This window comes from Triticum aestivum, chromosome 1B (assembly GCF_018294505.1).
Source record: "Triticum aestivum cultivar Chinese Spring chromosome 1B, IWGSC CS RefSeq v2.1, whole genome shotgun sequence".
Classification (NCBI taxonomy): Eukaryota; Viridiplantae; Streptophyta; class Magnoliopsida; order Poales; family Poaceae; genus Triticum; species Triticum aestivum.
In genome coordinates, this window is record NC_057795.1 from 497,394,388 (window position 1) to 497,402,700 (window position 8,313).

An 8,313-nucleotide genomic window follows, 5' to 3' on the forward strand; every position below is an offset into this window, starting at 1 on the left:
CCATGTTGTCATCCCATGCCTTTATGAAACCTGTCACATGATAGCGGTTTCCTCATGTAAGCAGTAGCTTCACCATTATTCTTGCTTCCACTGTATTAGGCACAATCATATAACAGATTTGTATCTTCTGACCTTCCCACTCCCCATCAATTTCCTTGCAATGAAAAGTTGGCTCATCATTATAATTATCCACCTTCCATGACTCAACAATTGCCCCCCTCTTGTTGATCGTCCTCTGGTTGAGTCTTCTCCCTTCTCCTCCGTTTGTAGTCCTGGCAGGACTGAATTCAAGTCCAAGCCCCGCATATGCTCCGATGGGTAGCGCAGGTCCAATCGATGCAATATCTGTCATTGGTCCGATTGCTGGTGGATCACTAATTGGTCCAATGCGTGCTGGATCATTGATCTTCCTTCTAACTCGCTCTTAGAATTTGGACCCTGCGCCATCCCTTAGTTTTGTACTAAAAGAAAATGATAAAGTTGACAATGATTCCTTAGTTTTGACTCGTCTGCGACTTTGTGCACTTATTACCTAAGACCTGGGTCCGTTCCACCTAAAATTTGGACCGGGGCGAGTTAAAGTTAATATAATTATACTTAACTTTTATACTTTATTAATTTTTCTTATCGTATTATGGTGAAAAAATATATGTTGTATACTACTTACTTTGTATTGTTAAACATATAATAATTTGTTCAATTTTTTTCTGTTATATAATTGTAATGTATATCATTGAAAATATATCTGAGTTGCGCACTTGTTTCTTCGTGAGATATTGTCCTTAACAGGATAAAAAGACGAGTTTAAATGTGAAAAAGAAAGAAAAACGCACGGCACATTAATTTTTTACAATTGATGAATTATATAACATATATGTATATTATTTTGTGAATGTCCTTCTTTTCTTTAATATTATTAAATATATAAGTTGGTAGACATTACGAAGCATACAGCCTAACAAATATCTTAATATAGGTGTGTAGTGTATGGTTATGTAAACAAATATATAGAAACTTCTAGGGTATAAATTGACAAATCGGCTTAATCATTTTTTCATGGTCAAATGTGTCTTACAATTTACAATGGATTTAGTAATAAGGTTATAATATGTTGATGATCTATATTTTTAATAAATTATTATTGCTCATTGTAATCATCGACAAACATAAAATAGTATAGGTTCTACTACTTTTGCACACACAAAATTCAGTTATCATATGCACAACGTGCTCTATACCACATGGTGTAAAAGAGTTTCTTCTGTTAGTATCTCAAATAGAAAGTTGCGCTTGAATTAAATATTGGAAATATATTTAGTAATTTTAAAATATAATATGTGTACGGTATCCATATGGAATCTAGCAGTCAAATTAAACATGTCACTGTCGATCTAATTGGTTTGTTCGTATGTGGTACATGATATCAACTTTCTAATGTTTATAAATAGTCAATAATATCTTATACACTATAGATAGATGATTGTATAAGAGTTACGCCATACTTAAGTATTTGATGTTGGGGAACGTAGTATTTCAAGAAAATTCCTACGATCACGCAAGATCTATCTAGGAGAAGCATAGCAATGAGCGGGGAGAGTGTCTCCACGTACCCTCGTAGACCGAAAGCGGAAGCGTTTAGTAACGCGGTTGATGTAGTCGAACGTCTTCGCGATCCAACCGATCCAAGCACCGAACATACGGCACCTCCGTGTTCAGCACACGTTCAGCTTGATGACGTCCCTCGAGCTCTTGATCCAGTTGAGGCCGAGGGAGAGTTCCGTCAGCACGACGGCGTAGTGACGGTGATGATGAAGTTACTGGCGCAGGGCTTCGCCTAAGCACTGCGACGATACGACTGAGGTGTGAAACTGTGGAGGGGGGCACTGCACACGGCTAAGAGAAGGCTTGGTGTGTCCCCCTCCCAAGTATATAAAGGGGGGAGGGGGAGGAGAGGTGGCCGGCTAGAGAGGGGGCATGCCATGGGGGGGAGTACTACTTGGACTCCCGGTCCAAGTAGGATCCCCCCATTTCCTATTCCCACTAGGAGAAGGAGGGGAGGAGGAGGAGAGAGGGAAAGGGGGGCGGCCCCCAAACCTAGTCCAATTCGGTTTGGGCTTGGGGGGGGGGTGCCTCCACCTGTCTGCCTCTCTCCACTAGGGACCATGAAGGCCCATTAACTCCACCCCCCGGGGGGGGGGTCTGGTAACCCCTGGTACTCCGGAAAATGTACGAACCTCTCCGAAACCATTCTGGTGTCCAAACACAACCTTTCAATATATCAATCTTTATGACCATTTTGAGACTCCTCGTCATGTCCATGATCTCATCCGGGACTCCGAACAAACTTCGGTACATCAAATCACATAACTCATAATACAAATCATCATCGAATGTTAAGCGTGCGGACCCTACGGGTTCGAGAACTATGTAGACATGACCGAGACACATCTCCGGTCAATAACCAATAGCGGAACCTGGATGCTCATATTGGCTCCTGCATATTCTACGAAGATCTTTATCGGTCAAACCGCATAACAACATACGTTGTTCCCTTTGTCATCGGTATGTTACTTGCCCGAGATTCGATCGTCGGTATCATCATACCTAGTTCAATCTCGTTACCGGCAAGTCTCTTTACTCGTTCCGTAATGCATCATCCTGCAACTAACTCATTAGTCACATTGCTTGCAAGGCTTATAGTGATGTGCATTACCGAGAGGTCCCAGAGATCCCTCTCCGACACTCGGAGTGACAAGTCCTAATCTTGATCTATGCCAACACCACAAACACCTTCGGAGACACCTGTAGAGCATCTTTAGAGTCACCCAGTTACGTTGTGACGTTTGATAGCACACAAGGTGTTCCTCCGGTATTAAGGACTTGCATAATCTCATAGTCAGAGGAACAAGTATAAGTCATGAAGAAAGCAATAGCAATAAAACTAAACAATCATAATGCTAAGCTAACGGATGGGTCTTGTCCATCACATCATTCTTCTAATGATGTGATCCCGTTCATCAACTGACAACACATGTCCATGATTCCGAAACTTAACCAACTTTGATTAACGAGCTAGTCTAGTAGAGGCATAATAGGGACACTCTATTTCGTCTATGTATTCACACATGTATCAAGTTTCTGGTTAATACAATTCTAGCATGAATAAAAAACATTTATCATGATATACAAGGAAATATAAATAACAACTTTATTATTGCCTCTAGTGCGTATTTCCTTCAGTCTCCCACTTGCACTACAGTCAATAATCTAGATTACGTAGTGATGATTCTAACACCCATGGAGTCTTGGTGCTGATCATGTTTTGCTCGTGGAAGCAGAGGCTTAGTCAATGGGTCTGATGTCTACTACACAACCTTCTTCTTGTAGACGTTGTTGGGCCTGCAAGTGCACAGGTTTGTAGGACAGTAGCAAATTTCCCTCAAGTGGATGACCTAAGGTTTATCAATCTGTAGGAGGCGTAGGATGAAGATGGTCTCTCTCAAGAGACCCTGCAACCAAATAACAGAGAGTCTCTTGTGTCTCCAACACACCCAATACAATGGCAAATTGTATAGGTGCACTAGTTCGGCGAAGAGATGGTGATACAAGTGCAATATGGATGGTAGATAAAGGTATTTGTAATCTGAAATAATAAAAACAGCAAGGTAATTAATGATAAAAGTGAGCGTAAACGGTATTGCAATGATAGGAAACAAGGCCTAGGGTTCATACTTTCACTAGTGCAAGTTCTCTCAACAATAATAACATAGATAGATCATATAACAAGCCCTCAACATGCAACAAAGAGTCACTCCGAAGCCACTAATAGCGGAGAACAAACATAGAGATTATGGTAGGGTACGAAACCACCTCAAAGTTATTCTTTCGGATCAATCTATAAAAGAGTTCGTACTAGAATAACACCTTAAGACACAAATCAACCAAAACCCTAATGTCACCTAGATACTCCATTGTCACCTCAAGTATCCGTGGGTATGATTATACGATATGCATCACACAATCTCAGATTCATCCAACCAACACAAAGTACTTCAAAGAGTGCCTCAAAGTTTCTATCGGAGAGTCAAGAACGTGTGCCAACCCCTATGCATAGGTTCCCAATGTCACGAAACCCGCAAGTTGATCACCAAAACATACATCAAGTGGCACATGATATCCCATTGTTACCACAGATAATCACGACAAGACATACATCAACTGTTCTCATAAAAAGACTCAATCTGATAAGATAACTTCAAAGGGGAAACTCAATTCATCACAAGAGAGTAGAGGGGGAGAAACATCATAAGATCCAACTACAATAGCAAAGCTCGGGATACATCAAGATCGTGCCATAGAAGGAACATGAGAGAGAACACGAGAGAGAGAGAGAGATCAAACACATAGCTACTAGTACATACCCTCAGCCCCGAGGGTGAACTACTCCCTCCTCGTCATGGATAGCGCCGGGATGATGAAGATGGCCACCGGTGATGGGTTCCCCCTCCGGCAGGGCGTCGGAACGGGCTCCTGAGAGGTTTTTGGTGGCTACAGAGGCTTGCGGCGGCAGAACTCCCGATCTATCTTCTGTTCTGGAAGTTTTAGGATACATGGGTATATATGGGTGTAGGGAGTACGTCGGTGGAGCTACGGGGGCCCCACGAGGCAGGGGGGCGCGCCCTAGGGGGGTGGGCGCGCCTCCACCCTCGTGAGCACCTCCCATATCTTCTGACATGGAGTCCAAGTCCATCAGGTGGGTTTCCTTCCAAAAATAACTTCTCCAGTTGATTTCGTTCCGTTTTGACCCCGTCTGATATTCCTTTTCCCCGAAACACTGAAATAGGCATAAAACAACAAATCTGGGCTGGGCCTCCGGTTAATAGGTTAGTCCCAAAAATAATACAAAAGTGGATAATAAAGCCCAGTATTGCCTAAAATAGTAGATAATATAGCATGGAGCAATCAAAAATTATAGATATGTTGGAGACGTATCAAGCATCCCCAAGCTTAATTCCTGCTCGTCCTCGAGTAGGTAAATGATAAAAAAGATAATTTTTGATGTGGAATGCTAGTTGGCATAATTTCAATGTAATTCTTCTTACTTGTGATATGAATATTCAGATCCGAAAGATTCAAGACAAAAGTTCATATTGACATAAAAATAATAATACTTCAAGCATACTAATCAAAGTAATCATGTCTTCTCAAAATAGCATGGAAAAAGAAAGTTCATCCCTACAAAATCATATAGTTAGGCTATGCTTCATTTTCGTCACACAAAGATGTTCCCAACTTCTATACCCCCGATGACAAGCCAAACAATTGTTTCATACTTAAATAATCTCAAACTTTTTCAACCTTCACACAATACATGAGCGTGAGCCATGGATATATCACTATGGGTGGAATAGAATATGATGATGAGGATTGTGTGGAGAAGACAAAAAAGGAGAAAGTCTCACATTGACGAGGATAATCAACGGGCTATGGATATGCCCATAAATTAATGTCAACATGAGGAGTAGGGATTGCCATGCAACTGATGCACTAGAGCTATGTATGCTCAACAAAAGAAAACTAGTGGGTGTGCATCCAACTCGCTTGCTCATGAAGACCTAGGGCATTTGAGGAAGCCCATCGTAGGAATATACAAGCCAAGTTCTATAATAAAAAATTCCCACTAGTATAAAAAGACAACTTATGAGACTCACTACATGAAGAACAAGGTGCTACTTTGAAGCACAATATATGAGACTCACTACATGAAGAACAAGGTGCTACTTTGAAGCACAATATATGAGACTCACTACATGAAGAACAAGGTGCTACTTTGAAGCACAAGTGTGGAAAAAGAGATAGTAGCATTGCCCTTTTTTTGGGCCTTTTTTTCCGGCCTTTATTCTATTTTTTTCTTTTTGGGCAATGCTCTAATAATGATGATCATCACACTTCTATTGATTACAACATAAGGATTACAACTCGAAACTTAGAACAAGATATGACTCTATATGAATGCCGCCGGCGGTGTACCGGGATGTTGCAATGAATCAAGAGTGACATGTATGAAAAATAATGCATGGTGGCTTTGCCACAAATACGATGTCAACTACATGATCATGCAATGGCAATATGACAAAAGTAATGTATGTCATGAATATGATGATGGAAGTTGCATGGCAATATATCTCGGAATGGCTATGGAAATGCCATGATAGGTAGGTATGGTGGCTGTTTTGAGGAAGATATAAGGAGGTTTATGTGTGATAGTGAAGGAAATATGCCCTAGAGGCAATAATAAAGTTATTATTTATTTCCTCATATCATGATAAATGTTTATTATTCATGCTAGAATTGTATTAACCGGAAACATGATACATGTGTGAATACATAGACAAACATAACGTCACTAGTATGCCTCTACTTGACTAGCTCATTAATCAAAGATGGTTATGTTTCCTAACCATAGGCATGTGTTGTCATTTGATTAATGGGATCACATCATTAGGAGAATGATGTGATTGACATGACCCATTCCGTTAGCCTAGCACTTGATCGTTTAGTATATTGCTATTGCTTTCTTCATGACTTATACATGTTCCTGTAACTATGAGATTATGCAACTCCCATTTACCGGAGGAACACTTTGGGTGCTACCAAACTTCACAACATAACTGGGTGATTATAAAGGAGTACTACAGGTGTCTCCAATGGTACATGTTGGGTTGGCGTATTTCGAGATTAGGTTTTGTCACTCCGATTGTCGGAGAGGTATCTCTGGGCCCTCTCGGTAATGCACATCACTATAAGCCTTGCAAGCAATGTAGCTAATGAGTTAGTTACGGAATGATGCATTATGTAACGAGTAAAGAGACTTGCCGGTAACGAGATTGAACTAGGTATTGGATACTGACGATCGAATCTCAGGCAAGTAACATACCGATGACAAAGGGAACAACGTATGTTGTTATGCGGTTTGACCGATAAAGATCTTCGTAGAATATGTAGGAGCCAATATGGGCATCCAGGTCCCGCTATTGGTTATTTACCGAGAATAGTTCTAGGTCATGTCTACATAGTTCTCGAACCCGTAGGGTCCGCACGCTTAACGTTACGATGATAGTTTTATTATGAGTTTATAAGTTTTGATGTACCAAAGTTTGTTTGGAGTCCCGGATGTGATCACGGACATGACGAGGAGTCTCGAAATGGTCGAGACATAAAGATTGATATATTGAAAGCCTATGTTTGGACATCGGAAGTGTTTCGGGTGAAATCGGCATTTTACCGGAGTACCGGGGGGTTACCGGAACCCTCCCGGGGGTTATTGGGCCTTCATGGGCCCTAAGGGAGAAGAGGAGAGGAGGCAAGAGGTGGGCTGCGCCCCCTCCCCTCCCTAGTCCGAATAGGACAAGGAGAGGGGGGCGGCGCCCCCCCTTTCCTTCCCATCTTCCTCCTCCTTCCCCCTTCTCCTACTCCAACTAGGAAAGAAGGGAGTCCTACTCCCGGTGGGAGTAGGACTCCCCCTTGGCGCGCCCTCCTTGGCCGGCCTCCCCCTCCCCCTTGGCTCCTTTATATACGGGGGTAGGGGGGCACCCTAGGACACAGAAGTTGATCTACGGATCGTTCCTTAGCCGTGTGCGGTGCCCCCTCCACCATATTCCACCTCAGTCATATCGTCGCGGAGTTTAGGCGAAGCCCTGCGCCGGTAGAACATTATCATCATCACCACGCCGTCGTGCTGATGGAACTCATCCCCGACGCTTTGCTGGATCGGAGCCCGGAGATTGTCATCGAGCTGAACGTGTGCTGAACTCGGAGGTGCCGTACATTCGGTACTTGGATCGGTCGGATCGTGAAGACGTACGACTACATCAACCGCGTTGTCATAATGCTTCCGCTTACGGTCTACAAGGGTACATGGACAATACTCTTCTCTCTCATTGCTATGCCATCACCATGATCTTGCGTGTGCGTAGGAATTTTTTTGAAATTACTACGTTCCCCAACAGTGGTATCAGAGCCAGGTTTTATGCGTAGATGTCATATGCACGAGTAGAACACAAGTGAGTTGTGGGCGATACAAGTCATACTACTTACCAGCATGTCATACTTTGGTTCAGCGGTATTATTGGATGAAGCGGCCCGGACCGACATTACGCGTACGCTTACGCGAGACCGGTTTTACCGCCGTGCTTTGCACATAGGTGACTATTGGGTGTCTGTTTCTCCAACTTTAGTTGAACCGAGTGTGGCTACGCCCGGTCCTTGCGAAGGTTAAAACAGCACTAACTTGACGAACTATCGTTGTGGTTT